Source organism: Geotrypetes seraphini, chromosome 1 (genome assembly GCF_902459505.1).
Source record: "Geotrypetes seraphini chromosome 1, aGeoSer1.1, whole genome shotgun sequence".
Taxonomy (NCBI): domain Eukaryota; kingdom Metazoa; phylum Chordata; class Amphibia; order Gymnophiona; family Dermophiidae; genus Geotrypetes; species Geotrypetes seraphini.
Genome location: NC_047084.1, coordinates 418,661,858 through 418,683,981, shown reverse-complemented (window position 1 = coordinate 418,683,981; position 22,124 = coordinate 418,661,858). Strand labels below are relative to the sequence as shown.

Below are 22,124 nucleotides of genomic sequence, written 5' to 3'. Positions count from 1 at the left end.
ATGTAGATGTTGAAAAGGATAGGAGAGAGGGGTGAGCCTTGCGGGACTCCACATTTTGGTTTCCAGGGGGGGATGAGGTACCGTTTATGTTAACGGTATAGGAGCGGAAGCGTAGGAATTTCAAAAACCAATCTAGGACTGTGGAACTTATGCCTATTTCGGAGAGTTGGAAGATTAGGATATCGTAATGGACGACGTTGAAAGCTGCGGAGAGGTCGAATTGTAGGAGAACAGCAAATTTGTTGCGAGAATGGAGTTGTTGCACCTTAGAGATTAGTGAGGCCAGAAGGGATTCGGTGCTGAAGTTGGGTCTGAAGCCGAATTGGTGGGGTAGGAGAATAGAGAATCTTTCTAGGTAGGATGAGATTTGAGAGGATATGATGGATTCTAATAACTTGGTTAGGAGAGGGATATTTGCTATTGGGCGGTAATTTGATGGTATGGAGGGGTCAAGGACGGCTTTTTTCAATAGAGGGGTCAATGAAATATGTCCCATGTCGGAGGAGAAAAGGCCCAATGTTAGGGCTGAGTTTATAAGTTCGGTGAGGGAAGCGATGGCCTGTGTAGAGATATTCTCGAATAGGTAGGAGGGGAAGGATCCAAGGTGCACTTGCAAGTTTTTAGTTTGAGGCAAAGTTTGGAGACTTGGGATTCGGAGACAAGTTCGAAGACGGTCCAGGATCTGTCGGCTGGAATGGGGGTGGAGACAGGTAAGGTAGGGTTGTGGTCAGTAGAGGCCAGGGAGTTGTAGGAGACTGTGGGTGGGAAGGAGCATCTTAGGGTGGTAACCTTTTCATTAAAGAAGTTTGCAAGGGCATTGGCTAATAGAGACGGTGGGAGCAAGGATGGGTCTTTTTTTGTAGTTAGGGAGCGCCAGATGTTAAACAGCGCACTGATCTGGTTGTTGGATCTAGAGATCTTGTCTCCGAAGAAGTTCTTCCTGGCTTTTTTTTAGTGTTGAATTGTAAAGATTAATATTGACCCTCCAGGTCTGTCTATCAGAGGGGGATTTAGATTTTTTCCATTTGCGCTCCAAAGCTCGACATTTCTGTTTCAGTTCTCTGTGAAGAAGTAAGTACCAGGGGCCTTTCGGGGGTAGGAGATGGTTTTAGTGGATATTGGAGCAAGGGAGTGGTAGGTGGACTCGGAGAGGGCGGTCCAGTTCGCCAATGGGATTCGGAGTCTGTAGATCTAGGGTTGGAGGAGAGTTGGTTGAGGAATTTGGACCAGAATAGATTGCTCGAGGTTTTTTTGCGGAAGGTTATGGAATGAGAGGAGTGGGGTGGGGATTCAAGATGTGACATGAAAATGGGGAGGCAGGTAGTCCCTAGGAAGTGGTCCGACCAAGGGACTTGTTCCCAGCGAGTGTCGTCGGTTGAAGTTTTGAAGGCGGTAAGATCGAGGAAAGTGGTGAAATCTAGTGTGTGCCCTTTTTCGTGGGTTGGAGATGGGGTGGGTGAGGGGAAACCTAGAGAGGTAAGGAAGTTGTTGAATTCAGTCGTGTCCTTGCTGTTGGTGTCTTCAAGGTGGAGATTGATATCATCAACGATCAGAAGTTTTTGAAATTTAAGGAAGGCGTTTGTTATGGCCTCAAAGACAAGGTTGGAGGAATTGGACCAAGGGGTAGGTGGGCGGTATAGTAACAGGATGCCCAATGGGTGGGTGCGGAGTTCATCATTGACTGAGGCAAGCAAATATTCTAGAGAAGCGTGAGTGCCCATCTCGAGGAGCTGGACATCAAAGAAAGATTTATAGAGGAGTGCCAGACCACCTCCTTTTCGATTGGGTCTGGGGGAAAAGAGGCCTTGGTAACCGTGGTTGAGGAGTTCGTTTTGTGTGAATAGATCGTCTTTGGTGATCCATGATTCCGTGATGCATAGGAATCCAGGGTCAAGCTCGTCTAGAAGGTCCTTCAAGATTTGGGTCTTGTTGTACGCAGATCTGGCATTGCAATAAAGTGTCGGGACTGGGGTGAGAGAGTCCGAGGCAGTGTAGGGAAGATTGGCAGGGGGCAGGGGCTTTAGTGAATCTTGGTTGACTTTTCGGGGGGTTTTCTTGAAAGGGGGATTTCTGGTGAGTATCAGAGTGGGGATTCTGAGACCAGGGCAGATGTTATTGGTATTAGCGGGGTCGAGTAGGTTGGGAGAGGGAGGTTTCAGACAAAGGTAAGTATGGAGAGGTGAGCAGAGTAGGAGGAGAAGGAGCCAGAAGGATGGATTCATGGCGGGGTTAGGACAGGGTGGTTGGAGTGTGATAATCTGCAGCAGGGGGGATTAGAGTTAGTTGAGGAATGGAGCAGGGGAACTTAAATTAGGCTGGCTGATTGCAGGGCCAAGAGTAGGGAAGAGAGGATTTTTTTTTTTTAATGGGTAGGTCAAAGGGGGAGCTTTATCGGTGAAAGTAATTAGCAGCTAAGCACTTTCCGTATGGAGCCTAAAACGGAGAGGCTTGGGGCATTAGATGGATAACAGGGTAGATTGCGCAGTTATGGTTAGTGTGTGGCCCAAGGATGTGCTGGGGGGAGCAGGGCAACCGAAAGGTGAGAGACTGGTAAAACCTTTGGCGGAAATACAGTTTGGTGCTGAACTAAGCAAAGACAGAGTAAAATTTGGCATCTAAACAAGAGCATAGACAATAATAGAGTATGACACAGAAACAGGAATATAAGCAATGATAAACTTTGGCAGCGGGCAGAAACCAGGTTGGACAATGGGAGCTGTGAGTCTGGGGGCCCTCAGTGGACCTCGATAAGTCAAGGAGGGGGGAAGGCGGTGAGGTGAGGCAGAGAGGAGCCCAAACATGCTTGTACTGTCTTGCATGGACTTCGGCAGCTCTTGGGTGGGCTGTGGACGGCAGAGTTCAAGTGAAAAGCAGAAGCAGGGCTCATCACTCCTGCTCAAGTGGCGTCGGGCGGAGGAAGGAGGGACAAGATGGAGGAAGCTTCCTCCTTCCTCTGCCTTGAAGTCGCTGAAGAGGAAAAACACACATCTTCAGCCACTCCAATCAACAGAACAGACATACCCCCAGCCACACCAGAACTCTCCCCATCCTTCCCTACCCCCAGGGTACCAAGGAAATTACAGGCCCAGTGGAGAAAGTAGCTGGCTGAGAGGGAGAAGGTATGGAGTCCCACTTCCCCCCATAACCACTCAGGAGGACACCAATTCCCTGGAGACCTGGCATAAGACTGAATCTCAAACTGGGCCAACTCCTGAAGTCTACTCCTCCACATCCTCCGACATCCAGTAAGTCAAGATCAGTTTCTTAACGAGAAGGATAACGTTATAAAATAAATGGCATTGGGGAATGGTAAAGCCCTGATCCTGGAGGGAGGTCTGCAAACTCAGCAGAAGGAACCCATAGGCCCATTCCAGTAATTTGGAATGTGAGGATAGTGCAGAGCAGACTTAACATAGTCTATATACCACAGATGGCTGGAATGAGCTTCGACAGCAACTCCAGTAGTTGGAACCTAAGGACAGCACCAGGCAGACTTCTACAGTCTATGGTTCAGAATTTAAAAGAAAAAAGATAATTTAATATGAATTTATAATATGTGTAACTATTGAGCAGATTGAATGGGACCATTCAGGTCTTTATCTGCATTCTTTTACTATGTTGCTATGTTATTATAAGCTACCAGAAACAGAGTACCCTTTAATAAAAGCTATTAGAGTAAAGTCATACAAAAAACAAACGAACACAAAACCCAGACATCATCCATACAAGAAACTGCTAGTGTGCTAAAGATAATTGATATGTGCAAAAAGAATTACTCTGTAGACAATCGTGAAAATAACTGTGCATTTACTGCGGATATTCAATCCCTTTAAATGACCCTTGCCTAAGATAATATTTTTCTTAAGTTCAAGAAATTTTTTATTGAAACTTATGAGAACAAAAATCGTAAACATGAGATGCACAGCAATACATGCCAAATATGATAACCATCTTAATAACAACACAGTAATACAAACAGTACAATGGTAAACCTTTCTAACTCTAATAAGCATCAAATGTTAAATAAAATCAAACAAAATCAAGTAAAATAGGTGTGTTAAGTTTTGTTTTTGTTTGCTTTATAGGTTTGTTACCTCCCTGGCCTTTTTAAGTTTATCAGTATGATTCCATGGTATATGTAATACACAATATAGTCTAGATTAAGAAGACACAATAAACCATTTTAAATCACAATCATAGGCAGAGCAACATGGATGTCATTAAGGGAATAATAAATTATAACAGTACTAAGAGCAATGCACATAGACAGTGTATGTATCCTGTTAGGTGTCCGAATGACTCAAGAACAGTAATCGGCCTATTGGATGATAAGGAACCACAGTATCTAATATAATAAAACGCTAAGCGCATGCACACTCTTACTGCCGTGTTGCCTGATCTGTAGTTCCGTGGCCAGCAGAGTGCGCATGCGTGCTTACCACACATCTCCCTGTCTCGCAGCGGTTTTTGCCGGCTCTGGCCAGACAAAGTTCATTTTTTAGTTCAAAGCCGCCGCTGCGGCTCCTCTATCGAACCTCACCAGAGTCAAAGAAGGCTTCCGACTCTGGCGGAGATCGAGAGAGGAGACGCAGCGTCGGCTTTGAACTAAAAAAATGAACTTTGTCTGGCCAGAGCCGGCAAGCCCGCTGCGAGACAGTGAGATGGCATCTGAATATTAGCAGCTCAGGGATCTGAAAATTAGCAGTGACTTGGCAATGGGGGAGGGGGAAGAAACCACAAGTAAGCCATGCTCTGTCCTCTCAAGAGCTCAGGCATCTGAATATTTGCAGCAATGTGGAAGTCAACATTGGCGGCAAAATGGGCGAACAAAATGTTAGGAATGATAAAGAAGGGGATCGTGAACAGATCAGAGAAGGTTATCATGCTGCTGTAGTGGGCCATGGTGCGCCCTCACCTGGAGTACTGCGTCCAGCACTGGTCGCCGTACATGAAGAAGGACACGGTACTACTCGAAAGGGTCCAGAGAAGAGCGACTAAAATGGTTAAGGAGCTGGAGGAGTTGCAGTACAGTGAGAGATTGGAGAAACTGGGCCTCTTCTCCCTTGAAAAGAGGAGACATGATCGAAACATTCAAAATACTGAAGGGAATAGACTTAGTAGATAAAGACACTGTTCACATTCTCCAAGGTAGGGAGAATGAGAGGGCACTCTCTAAAGTTGAAAGGGAATAGATTCCATACAAATGTAAGGAAGTTCTTCTTCACCCAGAGAGTGATGAAGAGCTGGAACGCTCTTCCGGAGTCTGTTGTAGGAGAAAACATCCTCCAGGGTTTCAAGACTAAGCTGGACAAGTTCCTGCTAAACTGAGACGTACGCAGGTGAGGCTGAACTAATTTAAAGCACTGGTCTTTGACCTGGGCGCTACTGCGTGAGCGGACTCCTGGCAGAATGGACCACTGGTCTAACCCAGCAGCGGCAATTTTTATGTTCTGGAGATAGGTATGTACGTTTTTATTCCGATTTTTATGGTGTTGTGAGGAGAGGGGGGAGTGTGTTGGCGTCTGTACTGTGTGTCTGCAGTGGTTATCTGGTCACTCTGAATACCTTCTGGGCACTTAGACCTGCTTTTACATCGCCTAAGTCACAACATACAATTTCCGTCCAGGCAGCCTCGTTACACTTTCGATTATACTTGCAGTACGACTAAGTTTAGGTCAGCCCACATCCCACCCTCGCCACTCCTCCTAAAATGCCCCTTTTCAGCTCTGTGTGTACAGCAGCACTGAAGAGGCCTAAGCAGCTGTTTTTAAATATGTCTAAAACCCGTTTCAGTTATCGGCACTTGGACGACTTGTCTTATTAATCGTCCAAGTGCTGATTTAGACGGGTATTTAGAAGTATTCACGTTTCAATTATGAGCCCCTTAGGATTTTGTAAAAATTTGAAAACTTTTTTGTGATTTGTTGTAATATTCACGGTATGATGATATTTTAATTATTGATGGCTTTCGTATTCTCCCTTAGATTTTATGGCTTCTTTCAATGTAAATCATCTTGAACCTTTTTGATACAGTGCAATTAATAAATTGTGTATTAGATTAGATAACAGGAGATTAAAGTTCATAAGATTTAAGCTTGTGTGTACAAATTGCAAATAATTTAGTCATTTCCAGTATTGGAACATAACTGTAGTATCTTTTTTTTTTTTTTTTTTAATGCTGCTCTTCAGATGAGTTTGTGGATTCTACTGAAATGCCTAGTGGGCAACTTGACCTTCACAGCAAATGTTTTTACTCCTGATGATTAGCACCAATTATCTGCATTCACCACACGGTACATCACTGTGGATTGAACACAGCACAGCTCTGTTTTCTGAATTGTCTATTCAAAGCTGCTTTCTTTCTTTGGGGTCCGGAATGGGTACATTCCCTTACAGCCTAATGTGTCACAAATGAGGAATCCTAACAGTTTCCCAAATACTGAATGCTGAAAGGGAGTGAGGGAGTTGGGGGAGGGGTGAAAGGTTAGAGCAATGCAGAAAAGTGCTGTCTTTGTTTCTTTAAATTATGGAGAGACTTTGGACAGAGCTCCTCAGTGTTCTCAAGAGCGCACATTTTTGAAAAATGTGGAGAAAGACGATGAAGTTGATATATGTTCTATTCTAAAACAGTAGCAACAAATCAGAACAGTACTTTGAGACAATGAGGTAATAGTTATTATTTTTTTTTTCTTGTTTTGGTATTTTTTTCCTGCCATCAACAAATGATTGCAAAAAGCATTTGTGACAAAGATGATTTTTTTTTCATTGACTATTGCCAAGTGTTCCTTAGGTTCAAAATTATTAAACCCCCACTACATTATTGACATTTTCTTTTCAATTTTGCAAGCATTTCAACTCGTGTGGACATTTAAAATAACTCATGTAAATATAAGTCTAGGACTAAGAGCTCTTCAGCATTCTTCCTCCGTTGTGGCCTGCTGAACCAGAATCAGGAAGCTTCATCATAGAGGAGGCAGGCCATGATGGAGGAAGAATGCTGAGGAGGCCCTGGCAGCTCATGAGAATTGCGCCAGGGATGCCTTTAAATTTTAAAAGGTATGGGGGATAGAAAGAAGGGAGCTGCCCTGCTTGGCCTCATCCCAAAGGCCCACGTTAATTGCATTTTTTATGGGGGACTATCCAATTATTTGCACATGTTTGATTATCTCCCAGTTGGTGGGCAGTCCTAAGTTGGTGGGCAGTCCTATGTGTATACTTGGTGCAAAGAGCTCGTAGCACTCGGGGATCATGTCCGATCTCTTGAGACTAGAGTGGCCAGGACCTGCCCACCAGGGATGCAATATCTTCTCACACCAAGAATGAGTTTCCAGGATATTCTGCCTAGAAAGGAAGGGATGGGACAGTTGTTGTAGTAGGAGATTCTATCATTTAAGCATGTAAATAGTTGGGTGGCTGGTGGATGAGGATTGCTTGGTCATTTGCCTGCCTGGTGCAAAGGTGGAGGACATCGCACATCACCTAAATAAGGTTTTAGACAGTGCTGTCTTCCTACATGTGTGTTTCAGTGACCTAGGAAAATATGATAGGGAAGTTCTGGAAGCCCAATTTAGGCTTTAGCGTAGAAAGCTGAAATCCAGAAATTCCAGGGTAGCATTTTCAAAAGTTCTCCCCGTTCCATGCACAGGACTCAAGAGACAGGCAGTGTTCCGAAGTCTCGATGCTGGGAGGAGGGTTTTATATTTGTTAGAAACTGGGCAACATTCTGCGGAAGAGGGAGCCTGTTCTGCAAAGATGTGCTCCACCTTAACCAGGGTGGAACCAGACTACTTGTATCAAAATTTAAAAAAGAGATAGAGCAGCTTTTAAACTAGAAACTGGGGGAAAGCTGTGAGTCACTCAAAAAACATGTTTGGAACAAAGTATCTTTAAAAGTTATCACCATGGAATTGCTTCCTGCTAGTGTATTCACTAGCAGGAAGCGATTCCATGGTCGTACCCTGACACAGCCCGCACACTTAAAGTTCATATCAGGTGTTCGTTTTTGGCTCTTAATATATGAGACGATTGGACCTTCAAAGTAAGATTTATCAGAAGATAGAATATAAAATTTAATAACGTAACGTATTTAAAAAGTGTTTGAATTTGGAGGATTGGATGGAGGAGGGGTTGTTGTTTTTTTTAAATGCCTATGAGGTAGCTCTGTTTGAAAACCTGACTGCATACTAAATAGCAGCAACGGGTGCAAGTCTGAGGCTTTTTCCTCCTTCTTTAGAAAATCTCTACAAACTCTTTTTTTTGGGGATTGGTGTTTAAAGAACCATTCTGGTTATAGGTTTGAGCCAACAATGATATGAACAACTTCTTGCCTAAATAAGGGTCATATGCATATTGATTTTCTCAAGGGTGGGTAGAGATTTGAGTATTTTGAACCCTTGAAGTTTGTGGAATAGAAGTTTTTCACATTACAAAAGGTCCCATAACTGAGGCTTTTTCCACCAACATAAAAAAAATATAGAATGTGTTGGAAAATGGGTATCGCGAGTTAGTTAATAGTGGGCTTTTTATATATTTGATCTATATTTGCACTTTACAAAAGGGATATTTCTCTATTTGGTCAGATGCATATTGGATTGTTTGTTGCATTTTTTGGGGTCTTGCTGCTTCTGGTCATGTAGAACTGATGTTTTAGTCATCTTGCTGTGGCTTTTATCAGGGTATGCTGTGGGGTCTGCAGTTTATATATAGTAGATCCTCAAACCTGATTGGTTGGGGACTTCAGGTGAATGAGGTAAAAAAGCCCGTTGATCACCAATTTAAATTTTAATGGGAAAATCCATTGGTCACCAGTTTGAATTTTGGCTGGAAAATCAGTTGGTCTCTCTTACTCTTAGAAAGGAAAATTCTCTGGTGAGAAGCATACTGGATTGTTCGAGGGAGCATCCCAGCTTATACCGATGCTGTCACTGATAGAATTTAGTTTTCTCCACCTTCACTCATCTGTGTCACTGACTAAAGGAAAGAATTATCTGGTAAGACATAATTTCTCCTTATGTACATTCTCAGATAGGGTTAGCCTCTGCTTTAATGTTTATCAGAAGGCCATTTAAGATTAGAACTAGAAGTCTTAAGAACACTTTCATTGTATTGCCTCTTACTCACTATTAAAGTACAATCCTTTAGAAAATAAAGCAGTTTGAAAGATTGTCTGATGTGTTGGTGACATAACCTAGAAAGTTTAAGTGGGCCATCCATTATCTTCTCCTTGCTTATGTTTTGCTGTCCAAAATTAAATTAGAGAAAAAAATGTCGGTGTGGATGTGAAACAAGGTCTCTTGCTTTGTTTGCTGGAATGGATGTGCTCAAGAAATTGTGTTTTATATTATCATATTATCACAGCACAGCCTTTCCCTTAAAGAAAAAAAAATGAAAATCTCCAAAGGAGCAGTGAGGCTGTTGCTATTTAGGAAGGTTAATATAAAATCAAGTTAATATGATTCATCTACACATATATTTTGGTTATGATTTTGTATTAAAGGGAAGATTCAAATTTTGCAGATCTAGAATAATCTGATAAGATTATGATTTTATATTGAGGATTGTGTTTTCCCTTGAAAACTGATATTATGTCTGCTGCTAAAAGGTACCTGCAGACTTTCCATGACTTGCAGTTTTTAATTTATTCATTTACTCCTGCCTCGCAGAAGTGTTTTTACTTTAGCGTCTCACGGACAAGGTTTTATTCATATCTCTGACACCATTGAGTGAATACTGTCCTGGACCTCTGAAGAAGGCCTTTTGCCGAAACATGGACCTTGTACGGACCTTATTACATCACACATCAGCCATTCATAAAGTGGAGATCATTTTATTTTATATCTTTTTATTTTACTTGTTTTAATAAACGCTTTTTCAAGATCATTGCATTCCATTGTTTTTTCTTTTGTGTTTTTAATTTATTTTACACATTTCTAACCCACCTAGTTAACTAGATTACAATAAAAAAAACACCTGATAAAACATATGAGGGCTGTTCAAAAAGTATCAGACCTTAATTTTTCTTGCGTAACTAGATGAGTATCAATCTGCACAGCCATAGACATACATGTTGCTCTGTCTAAAGCAGGGGTGTCCAACCTGCGACCCAAGGGCCGCATGTGGCCCCATGAAGTATTTTGTATGGCCCCGGTCGAGGGCAATGCAGTTTTTTCCTCTGCTGCCCCCCAGGTGTTTACCGTCTTGCCGGCTCCCTCCTCTGTCTTGCTGCAGCGTTTGCACGTTTATGCAGCCCCAGAAACATTTTTTTCAGCCAATGCGGCCTAGGGAAGCCAAAAGGTATGACACCCCTGGTCTAAAGCTTAAATTGTTATTTTGAGCCCTCCGGGGACAGAAAATTCCTGCTGTTCCTGCTAGCTTTAAGGCAGTATATACCTGAAATGATCAGAAAAGAAACTATCACATGCTATTCCAGAAGAAGCTGAAAACCCTCCTCTTTGACAGCTGAACCCAACACGCCTTCTCAGAAATGAACCAAACCATATCTTCTTCTGGACAAAGCTGATAACGCCTCCAAGACAATTGAGCTTTTCTTGCCCTTTCTTCTCCTCCCTCCCTTTCAAGCCCTCCTTTTAAGTTCCCCTCTGAGCCCCTTTTAACCCCACTCTGTAAGTCGCCTAGAGCCTGTATAGGTATGAGCGACACAAATGGAAGATTAGATTGGATATATAAGAAATTTAAGGGGTTCTTTCCCAAAAGCTGCAGTGAAAAGTGGCCTTAGCGTGTCCTTACCCTTTCTTGCTTGCTAAGGCCATTTTTACCACAGCTGGAAAATGGCTGATTTTCCAACTTAATAGCTATGCAGTTATGTTTTCAACAATATCCATTGAATATAAAAGCTATTTTCAAACTTTCACCCTATCAATTTGTGAAAAAACTCTAATCTCTCTTAATTCTATTCTGTTATTGGTGTTGGAGATTGGCGCTGTCTGAATAGCACAATTCCTCTGTTGAGGTTACAGGGCTTCATATTGCGCCATAGCACAAGTCTATCTCTGTCAGTACAGGGTAGCTACCTCTGGAGGTAGAGCACACCTCCTGATTTGCCTGTACAGCATACATTCCTTTCTTGATTATGGAGCGCAAATCCATCTCTGACTGTAGAAAACACAGCTCCATTTTCTTTGTCCAACCTGGCTCCATCTCTGCATCTCTAGCTCTATCAGTACAGTACGGCTCTCTGAAGGTGGAGCACGACTTCACCCAGTGGGGTAGGGAGAGTGAGCGGTGCCCGGGGCGGTGGCGCCTCTTTCCCGCCCCCTCCTGCCACACAGATGTGCCCCTTCTCTGTATCTTTTTTTTTTTTTTTAATTCTTTTTTGATTTTATAAATATACAAAAAGTGCAAACAGTATACATACAAAGAATTTCAGTAAACAGCACTTACATACTTGCAAATTACTGAAACAAATTACCCATCCCTTCCACCCCCCCCTTCCTGAATGTGTGTGGAATCGAGACTTAATCTAGTAAATTACGAATCATTAATTTGTTTAACAAAGGACTCCAGTGGACTCCAAATTTCTTGCATTTCCAAGATTGTTCTGCTAACATTCTTTCATAACGGTAGTATAAGCAAAGTGTTTCCCACCAAAAGGTAAAATTTAAACAATCCCAATTTTTCCAATTTCTAGTGATTAATTGAATGGCCACCCCAGTCATTATAAGAAGTCTGTTTTTATTTTTATCAATTGGACTTTTATGTTTTAATGAAGTCCCAAATAAAATGACATCATATGACAACGGAATATAGACACCTAAAACAAAATTAATTTAGCCCCAAATTGACTTCCAGAAATTAAATATCAATGGAAAATAAAATACAAGATGGTTCAGTGTCCCAATTTCAAGATGACGATGCCAGCATCTATTAGATTTTGTGCTATCCAATTTTGTAATCGAACTGGAGTCCAAAATGTTCTATATAACAGAAAAAACAAAGTTTGTCTCGTAGATGTTGAATCTGTACAACTCGTCTTCTGAATCCAAATCTGTGGCCATTGAGTAGCATAAATATTCTGCTGTGTTTCTGTGCTCCAAATATCTCTTAAGATTGCTTTTGGTGTGTTCGAAAGATATTCACATATTAATTTGTACTATTTGGCAGCCCGATGACCCTGAAAATCCATTTGGAAACATATGGTTGGCAGACTGTGCTGACTTACTAAAGTATCTTTTTAAGTTTAGCGTGCGCAGCCTCCAATTTACTGCCTGCTTCGACACTTTCTCTGACATCACTTCCTAGGCGTGGGTCCCGGAAGTGATGTCAGAAAGAGCGCCGAAGATGACGTGGGCATCAAGTTGGTGGTTGCTTGTGCTGAAGTTAAAAAGGTATGGGGGAAGGGAAAGGGCGCACGCAAGGCAGGGGAGGAGTGGGAAGGGAGATGCGGAGAGGAGGAGGGATGTCAGCGTTCCAAGTAAGATGGCACCCAGGGCGAACCTCCCCCCCTTAATATGCCACTGACTCTACCTGGAACTGTACTTTCTTTGAAGGTTGAATGCATTGCCACCTGTCTGTCAGGTACAGCTCTATCTTGGAAGGGGTCAGTGCATCACAACTTCATCTTTGGATGTAAAGCGCAGTTCCATCTGTCTGTAATGCACGGCTCCATCTTCAAGAAGAATGCACCTTCCCTATCTGCAGCACAGTTCTGCTTTTGGATGCTAGGCACACAGTTCCATCCCTAGACTTAGATATTTCTACGCTTCCAGTCATCTTTGACTGTGGATCACAGTTCCTTCTCTGGGTAGCTTTGCTATTTCTCTGCATGTGGAACATGGTGCCATCGATGCTTGTGAAGTGCATTGCTCCATCTCTGCATGTGGAGCACGTGCCTCATTCTGTGGATAACGGAGTACACTGCTCCTGGTCTGGTTATATATATGTTGCTCCATCTTTGACTGTGGGGCAATTTGCTCTGTCTCTGAATCTGGAGCACTTTGCTCCATCTTGGTTTTTTACCAGGGTTCCTTCTATGCATAGGGATTATAGCGCTGTCTCAAGTGCGAAGCATTTGGCTCTTCCTGCTCTTATCACATAAGACATTTTTCCTTTCTAAGGTAGGGGTAAGAAAAAGCTTCAGAATCCAGATAGCTAACACATTTTAGGCTATCAAAATTCCATCACAGGTAAAAAAAAAAAAACAACCCTTTTCTTTTTTAATGCTTTGTTTGTGTCATTTATCAATGTGCTTATTGCGAAAACATTAAAAACGTATCTTTCTTTCTCCAGTACTCTTCTTTCTCTAGCAATTAGGAATCTTATTACTCTCCACAGTAACTTCAGTACTGATACAATCCAAAGCGATTACCATTTTGCAGCCGATCAGCTACTGTCAGGGAATTTATTGCAATTCTGCATGTTTCCATATTCATGCCCGCGCCAACCTCCACTCTCTTGGAAGTGACATCAGAGGGAGGCGTGACCAGCAGGTTGGAGCTGTTGCTTGCACTAGCGAAGATCTAGAGGAATGGAGGGGAGGGAGAGGCGGGGGAGGGGTGCTGGCACCCCTACCAAGATGGCGCCCAGGGTGGTCAACACACCCCTGCCTCCCTTACTACGCCATTGGTCAGCTCGGCCAAGTTAAATGCCTTCCGCCTAATTGTAGCATCTGAGAGTGCTCTTTATAACTATAGTATTAATTTGGTTGGAAAGGGAATACCATAGGATGTCTGTGAACTGGATATGAAAGCACTGAAAAATCCTGACTGGTTTTGTTTCTATAGCAACATGGAGGGGAGGGGTAATGGAGGAATGATTTCCTTTAAGAAGCCCTGATAAAAGTATTTTTTTGTGCTCTGAAATGGTTCACAGAAATTGCCACCCCCCCTGTGAGGAGGTGAACAGAGACCACATCAAGGGTCAGCTTTCCTCTTTGTGTTTATAAATGATCCCTGTCAATGAAAAGACAGCTTTGCTCTTCTGCTTCTGTATTTGCAGTGGTTAACTAATTCCATTTTCAGTGTTTGGGGATAGTAAATAAGGAACTGGACAAAACCAATTATTTTTGAAACACAAGGACAGCAAACAAGAATCGGTTCAGAAACAATGGAATCTTAAAAAAAAAAAAGTATAGTTTCTGATGATTATAGATTTGGAGGAGTTGATTTCTCGTTTCATTTAGCCATTCATTATATAAGTAATGTATTGTCTGATGCGTGATTGTCTTGGGGAACAGTGTGATATTACCTAGCATGTAGAACAGCTGAATGCTTTGTTAAAAAGCCAGAGGACTTTGGTGTTTTGAAATCTCAGTAAACCCTAAGGCTTAGTACACAGGCCTCTTTGGTTAAACACCAAGGCCCAGATTCTGTATAGGATGCCCAGTCTCAGAAGCCGATGGGCATCCTATACAGAATCGCGCCTAAGCCCGCCAATAAAGAAACCGATTCTCTAACTGATGTCCATGTTACATACGCCGGTTATAGAATCGGGTTGTAAATAGACACAGCCATTGAGCTTATCAAGGCAAGGGATTTCCTTGCCGCAATACGTTTAGCGGCTGTGGCCGCCAGTCACCTCCCTCACGATCGCGGCAGGATGGATGCCCAATCCCTCCTGCTGGAATCCCCCCATGTAGATTGGCTAGCCTACCCCCGGACCCCTCTCCACCCCAACCCAGACCTCCGCTAGAACCCCTCCTAACCCCACCCAAACCTGTGCCCTTTCTCTGCTTTGTATATGATTCATTTCAGCTTCACCTCCTCTCCATTTTTTTGTCTCCGCCCCCTCCCCTATGCTTTGGCATCTCTCCCTTCTCCTTTCTTTCCCTCCCCCCATGCTCTGGTATCTCTCTCCTATCTCTTCCTCTCCCTCCTTGCTCTGGCATCTCCTCTCCTTCCTTTCCCTCTGGTCTGGCATTTTATGTCTCCTTAGTTTCCCTTCCCTCCCCCATGCCCTGGCATCTCTCTCCTCTCCTTCCACTTCCCCCTCCCACTCCCATTATCTGGTATCTCTCCTTCCTTCCTTTCACCTGGTCTGGCATCTGTCTCCCCCCCCTCATATACCCTGACATCTCTTTCTCCCCCTCCATGGTCTGGTATCTCCTTTCCTTTCCCTCCCTCCCATGGTCTTGTCATCTCTTTCTTCTCCTCTCCCTGATCTGCCCTCTCCCCAGTTGGGTGCAACAGCAGCATTTATCTTCCCCCTCCCCAGTTGGGTGTAGCAGCAGCATTTCTCTTCCCCCTCTCCCCAATTGGGTACAGCAGCATTTATCTTCCCCCCTCCCCCCCAGTTGGGTGCAGCACCAGCAGCATTTCTCTTCACCCTCCCCTCCAATTGGTCCATCAGCATGTCTCTTCCCCTCCCCCCCATTGGATGCAGCAGCATTTCTCTTCCCCCCTCTCCCCAATTGGGGGAATGGGCGGCGAGATGGCAGATGAAGTTCAACGTTGAGAAATGTAAAGTATTGCATGTTGGAAACAGAAACCCGAGGTACAATTATAAGATGGGAGGGATATTATTGAATGAGAGCAACCAAGAAAGGGACTTGGGAGTAATGGTGGACATGACAATGAAGCCGACGGCACAGTGCGCAACAGCCGCTAAGAAAGCAAATAGAATGCTAGGCATAATCAAGAAGGGTATTACAACAAGGACAAAAGAAGTTATCCTGCCATTGTATCAGGCGATGGTGCGCCCACATCTGGAATACTGCGTCCAATATTGGTCTCCGTACCTTAGGAAGGATATGGCGTTACTCGAGAGGGTTCAGAGGAGAGCGACACGCTTGATAAAAGGGATGGAAAACCTCTCATACGCTGAGAGATTGGAGAAACTGGGTCTCTTTTCTCTGGAGAAGAGGAGACTTAGAGGGGATATGATAGAGACTTATAAGATCATGAAGGGCACAGAGAGAGTAGAGAAGGACAGATTCTTCAAACTTTCAAAAAATAAAAGAACAAGAGGACACTTGGAAAAGTTGAAAGGGGACAGATTTAAAACGAATGCTAGGAAGTTCTTCTTTACCCAATGAGTGGTGGACACATGGAATGCGCTTCCAGAGGGCGTAATAGGGCAGAGTACAGTACAGGGGTTTAAGAAAGGATTGGACAATTTCCTGCTGGAAAAGGGGATAGAGGGGTATAAATAGAGGATTACTGCACAGGTCCTGGACCTGTTGGGCCGCTGCGTGAGCGGACTGCTGGGCATGATGGACCTCAGGTCTGACCCAGCAGAGGCATTGCTTATGTTCTTATGTTCTTATGGATAGCCTGAAGAAGGAGGTCGGGAGACTGCAGGTTCGAGTACAGGAACTGGAGGGACTCTGCAGCATAGAGGAGCATTGCTGGGCAACGGAAGACACCGCCAGAGAGGACCACATCACAGAACAAGTAAGGGAACTCGAAAAGTTCATTGAGGAGGCCTGCAGGATGGTGGAGGCACATGACCACAAGCACATCAAGAGGGAACAAATAGACGGACAACAAAATCCACCAGACGCCATGGGAGTGGGACCTTGCGGAGAATCTGGACAGGCAGATGAGGAGGAGACCCGACAGGACCCAGAGGAGAGACTAGAGGACTTCGCCACTGAAACAGACCTGAGACCAGAGAGACAGTTGAGGAAGGGGAGATCTGCTATCGTAGTGGGGGACTCAATCCTGAGAGGAGTGGACAGTCACATAGCTGGAGGGAGAGAGGACCGTCTAGTGATATGTCTCCCGGGGGCAAGAACGAAGGACGTCACAGACAGAATCGAGAGGATCCTGGAAGGGGCTGAGACGGAGGAGACAGCTGTAGTAATCCATGTTGGAACCAACGACGTCAGCAGGAGGGACTACAACAGGACTGCACTAACCGATCAGTTCAGGATTCTGGGGAGGAAACTGAAACTGAGGGCAAGGAAGATAGCCTTTTCAGAGATCCTGCCAGTACCGAGAGCAGACGCAAGGAGGCAGAGCGAACTACAAGCAATAAACGTCTGGCTCAGGAGATGGTGCGAAGAGGAGGGTTTCCTTTTTGTACGGAACTGGACAACTTTCCTGGGAAAGAATAAGCTCTACAGGAGAGACGGACTGCACCTGAGCACGACTGGGACGAGGATGCTGGCATGTAACGTTCAGAGTGTCATAGATCTGGCTTTAAACTGAAGAAGAGGGGAAAGCCGACAGTCGATCTGACACATCAGACAAAAGTATCAAGTAAGGATACTGAGCAGGGACAGTGCAAAGGAGGGCTGGGGACTGAGTGGGATCTTTTGGGAAAAGGAACTAAGGATGCAACACAGGGGCCCAGGGCCATGGACATAGAACAAGGACATTGTAAAAAAGGGATCGGGACTGAGAGGGAACTTTTGGAAAAAGAACCTAAGAACGCTATGCAGAGGATCAGGGCCAAAGATACTAAGCAACGACACTGTAAAAGAGGGCTCAGGACTGAGTGGGAGCTTTTTGAAAAAGGACCTATGGGAGAAGTGCATGAATAAAACCAGCAAACAGGACTAATAAAGTGCAATGGATTCCAGAGGGACAATCAAAAACAGGAAAACAAGCTGAGGACGAAACAGACACACCACAGGAGGAGGATGACTGAGACGAGGCTTGGGGACTGGCAACTCATGAGGGGGTCGCCAGGAGCCCCAAACCACGAGGAAAAACAGCACGAAAGGCGAACAACCGGGACTTACTTTGCCTATACACAAATGCTAGGAGCCTAAAGGCTAAAATGGGAGAGCTGGAAGTCTTAGCCAGCAACAAGGGCCTAGACATAATTGGAGTCACAGAAACGTGGTGGACTGATGACAACAAATGGGATGTGGCCTTACCAGGATTCAAACTCTACAGGAGAGATAGGTCACACAAAAAGGGTGGAGGATTAGCGCTATATATAAAAGATTCCATACCTTCAACCAGGATGGAAACAACTGTAAGGGCGGATGACTTGGAATCACTATGGGTTAAGCTACCAGGAGGAACTAGAGCAGACATAAAATTGGGTCTGTACTATCGCCCACCTGGCCAAACGGAAGAAATCGACAAGGATCTGGAGGCTGAACTGAGGCAGGTATGCAAAAGCGGAAGGGTGGTGGTGATGGGAGACTTCAACTTCCCTGGAATAGACTGGAGTATTGGGCACTCGAACTGCATGAGGGAGACCGAATTCCTGGAGGTTACGAGGGACTGTTTCATGGAACAGCTGGTCACGGAACCAACACGGGGTGATGCCACTCTTGACCTAATCCTCAATGGACTAGGGGGACCCGCTAAGGAGGTGGCGGTGCTAGCCCCACTAGGAAACAGCGATCACAACACGATCCAGTACAGGCTAGAAATTGGATCATCAAAGGTGAAAAGAACTACGGCGACAGCACTCAACTTCAAAAAAGGGAACTATGATGCCATGAGGAAAATGGTGGGAAATAAACTCAATAACAACCCAAAGAGGATGGAGTCCGTAGAAAAAGCCTGGACTCTACTCAAGAGCACAATGGAAGAAGCACAGAACCTGTGCGTTCCCAGGTTCAGGAAAGGGTGCAAAAAAAATAGAACAAAAAATCCAGTGTGGATAACAAATGCAGTAACAAAGGCGATAAGCATCATTCAAAAAATGGAAAAAGGACAAAACTGAGGACAACCATAAGGAACATAAACTACACCAAAAGGTGTGTCACCGGGTGGTTAGGAAAGCAAAAAGAGAATATGAAGAGAGACTCGCGGGGGAAGCAACAAACTTCAAATCGTTCTTCAGGTACGTTAAGGGGAAGCAACCAGCAAGGGAGGAAGTGGGTCCCTTGGATGATGGGGACAGAAAGGGAGCAGTAAAAGAGGAGAAACAGATAGCTGACAGGTTAAATGAGTTCTTCACGTCAGTTTTCACGAGGGAGGACACAACCAACATTCCGGAACCCGAGGAGATCGTAAAAGGAGAGCAAGATGAAAATCTGGACCAACTAGAGGTGAGCAAGGAGGATGTCCTCAGGCAGATAGACAGGCTAAGGAGCGACAAATCACCAGGTCCGGACGGCTTTCACCCAAGGGTACTCTAGGAACTAAGAAATGAAATAGCTGAGACACTTCGACAAATATGCAACCTATCCTTAAAAACTGGAGAGATTCCGGGGGACTGGAAAATAGCAAATGTCACGCCCATCTTCAAAAAAGGCTCAAGGGGAGACCCGGAAAACTACAGGCCGGTGAGCTTGACCTCGGTCCCGGGAAAGATGATGGAAGCGCTGATTAAAGACAGCATCTGGGATCACATCGAAAAAAATGGGCAGCTAAAGTCGAGCCAGCATGGCTTCTGCAAGGGCAGGTCATGCCTCACGAACTTATTATACTTCTTTGAGGGGGTAACAAGCCAGGTGGATAAAGGGGAATCCATAGACATCATTTACCTTGACTTCCAAAAAGCCTTCGACAAGGTGCCACACGAAAGACTGCTAAGAAAGCTATGGAACCACGGGATACAAGGGGAGGTCCACCGATGGATCAAAAACTGGCTGGTGGCAGGAAGCAGAGGGTTGGAGTAAAGGGCCATTACTCAGACTGGCAATGGGTCACGAGTGGAGTTCCGCAGGGGTCGGTACTGGGACCGCTTCTGTTTAATATATTTATTAACGACCTGGAGACAGGAACAAAATGTGAGGTTATTAAATTTGCAGACGACACCAAGCTATATAACATGGTCAATAACATGGAGGACTGCGAAGATCTCCAAAAAGATCTGACAACACTGGAAAAATGGGCCGAAAAGTGGCAAATGAGCTTCAACATAGGGAAATGCAAGGTCATGCATATAGGGAAAAAGAACCCGATGTTCACTTACAAAATGGGGGGTTCACCGCTAGGGGTAAGCAACCTTGAAAGAGACCTGGGAGTGATGGTGGACACAACATTAAAGGCGTTGGCGCAGTGCGCCTCAGCCTCAAGGAAAGCAAACAAAATGTTGGGTATCATTAAAAAGGGTATCACGACCAGGACGAAGGAAGTCATCCTGCCACTGTATCGTGCAATGGTGCGACCGCATCTGGAGTACTGTGTTCAGTACTGGTCGCCGCACCTCAAGAAGGACATGGCAATACTTGAGAAAGTACAGAGAAGAGCAACTAAACTAATAAAGGGCATGGAGGACCTCTCATATACTGACAGACTGAAAAAGTTGGGGCTTTTCTCCCTGGAAAAGCGGAGACTTAGAGGAGACATGATAGAAACCTTCAAGATCATGAAGGGTATAGAAAAAATAGACAGGGACAGACTTTTCAAATTAAGGGGAACCACACGTACAAGGGGACACTCAGAGAAATTGAAAGGGGAGAGGTTTAGATCAAACGCCAGGAAGTTCTTCTTCACACAGAGGGTGGTGGATACATGGAATGCACTGCCGGAGGATGTAGTAAGCAGGAGCACGCTACAGGGCTTCAAAGAATCTTTGGATAGGTACTTGGAGGACAAAGGGATAGAAGGGTACAGATAAGAATAGAGGTAGAGGTAAGTTATAAAATTAGGCAGGGACCACTGTTTCAGGCAATAGGCCTGATGGGCCGCCGCGGGTGCGGACCGCTGAGCAAGATGGACCTATGGTCTGCCTCAGCGGAGGCAACTCTTATGTTCTTATGTTATCCTTTATGTATAGGGCTATTCCTCCTCCTTTCTGACCTACCCTTTCTTTGCCAGAGTTTATACCCTGGCAGTGCTATGTCCCATTTGTTTTCTTCATTCCACCATGTTTCAGAGACCCAAATGATGTCTAGGTTCTTTTTTTGGCCATGAGTTCTAATTCTCCCATTTTATTCCTTAGGCTCCTTGCGTTAGTATACATGCAATTTAAGTCCTGGTATTTTTCTTTCTTCTTTTTCTTTTCCTGTGCTACAATCTTCTTATCATCCTCTTCTTGATCTGTCAACTCTTGTCTTTTGCCCATTGTGTCTTACCAGCAATTTTCCCACTCAGTATCCTCTCGGGATACCTTCTTCCGAATCGTCGACACTTGGTCGACTGTCAGCTTTCCCCTTCTTCTTAGTTTAAAGCCTGCAACATTTCTTTTTCTCTCCCCATGCCCTCCACCCAATGTCTAAGATTTTTCTCTCTTTTCCATGAGTGTCTCGTTCCCCGCCACCATATGCAGGATTTCTCTCTCACACCTCTTTCTACCTCTTTGTTGTGTCCCTCCCTTTATCTTCTTCACACCATTTCCAACAATTCTTCCTTTCTCTTCTCTCCCACCATGTGCAGCAGCTTTCCATCCCCCTCTGCAGCACTTCCCGGTCGACTGATTGTGAAGCTATATTTGTAGTTTGAATCCTACTGCCATAATGGGACTTACGATGACACGGACCCCCCTTTCCTCTAGGGCATTGGAATCTCCCGGAATCCACGTCGAGGTTGTCATCTGCGTGACCAGCACGTGTGGTACAGCAGGAGGTAGAGCCCGTGTGGTACAGCAGGAGGAGCTGCGACACAGGGCCCCGTGGCCTATAGGGGGACCTTCTAAGACAGCAGCAGTGGAAGAGGTCAGCGGGCAGAAACAGGCGTGAGCAAGCTTCTCGCAGCCTGCCCGCCAGGGCTTCCCTCTGCTGTGTCATCAGTGATGTCATCAATAATGCAGCAGACGGAAGGCTCCATCTAATGGGGCAGGCCAGGAGCAGCCTGTGTCTCTGCCTGCTGGACTCTGTCACCGTTGCTGCTGGTTTTTGTTTTTTTTTTAAAGTGAATTGATTCACCAAAATAAATTGGTGAATTGATTCGAATTGGTGACTCGTTCAGCACTACTGTGGAGTGGATGAGCAGCCTACTGATAAGAGCATTGGGCTAACAACCAGGGAAACCAAATCCCACAGCTGCTCCTTGTAACCTTGAATAAGCCACTAAATCTTCCATTGCCTTGGGTGCAAACTGTGAGACCAATGCAGAAAGCTACCGTGAGCTCAGCAATTGCATTGATAAAGAGGTCATTTAGTATTCTGTGGCAAATCAGAAGCAGCAGTGGCTTTTGATGAGTTGACAACACTAGGTCCAGGACAGCTTGAGAGGATTTTTGCAACTTTTTTTGACTCTTAATTTTTTACCTTTCAAGGCAGCTGCAGCTTTAGATAGGCCCATGTCTAAAGAGAAATGGAAGTACTCTTATGTTTTTGTCCTTTTTTTTGGTAAAATATTGTCTCCTGGTCACTG

At 44.6% G+C, this 22,124-nt stretch overlaps 1 protein-coding gene across 12 annotated transcripts in view; it reads left to right on the top strand.

Moving 5' to 3' along the window:
- Positions 1 to 22,124, top strand: part of PTPRD (protein tyrosine phosphatase receptor type D) — a 1,247,124-nt gene that overhangs the window by 66,229 nt on the left and 1,158,771 nt on the right. The window lies entirely within an intron of this gene.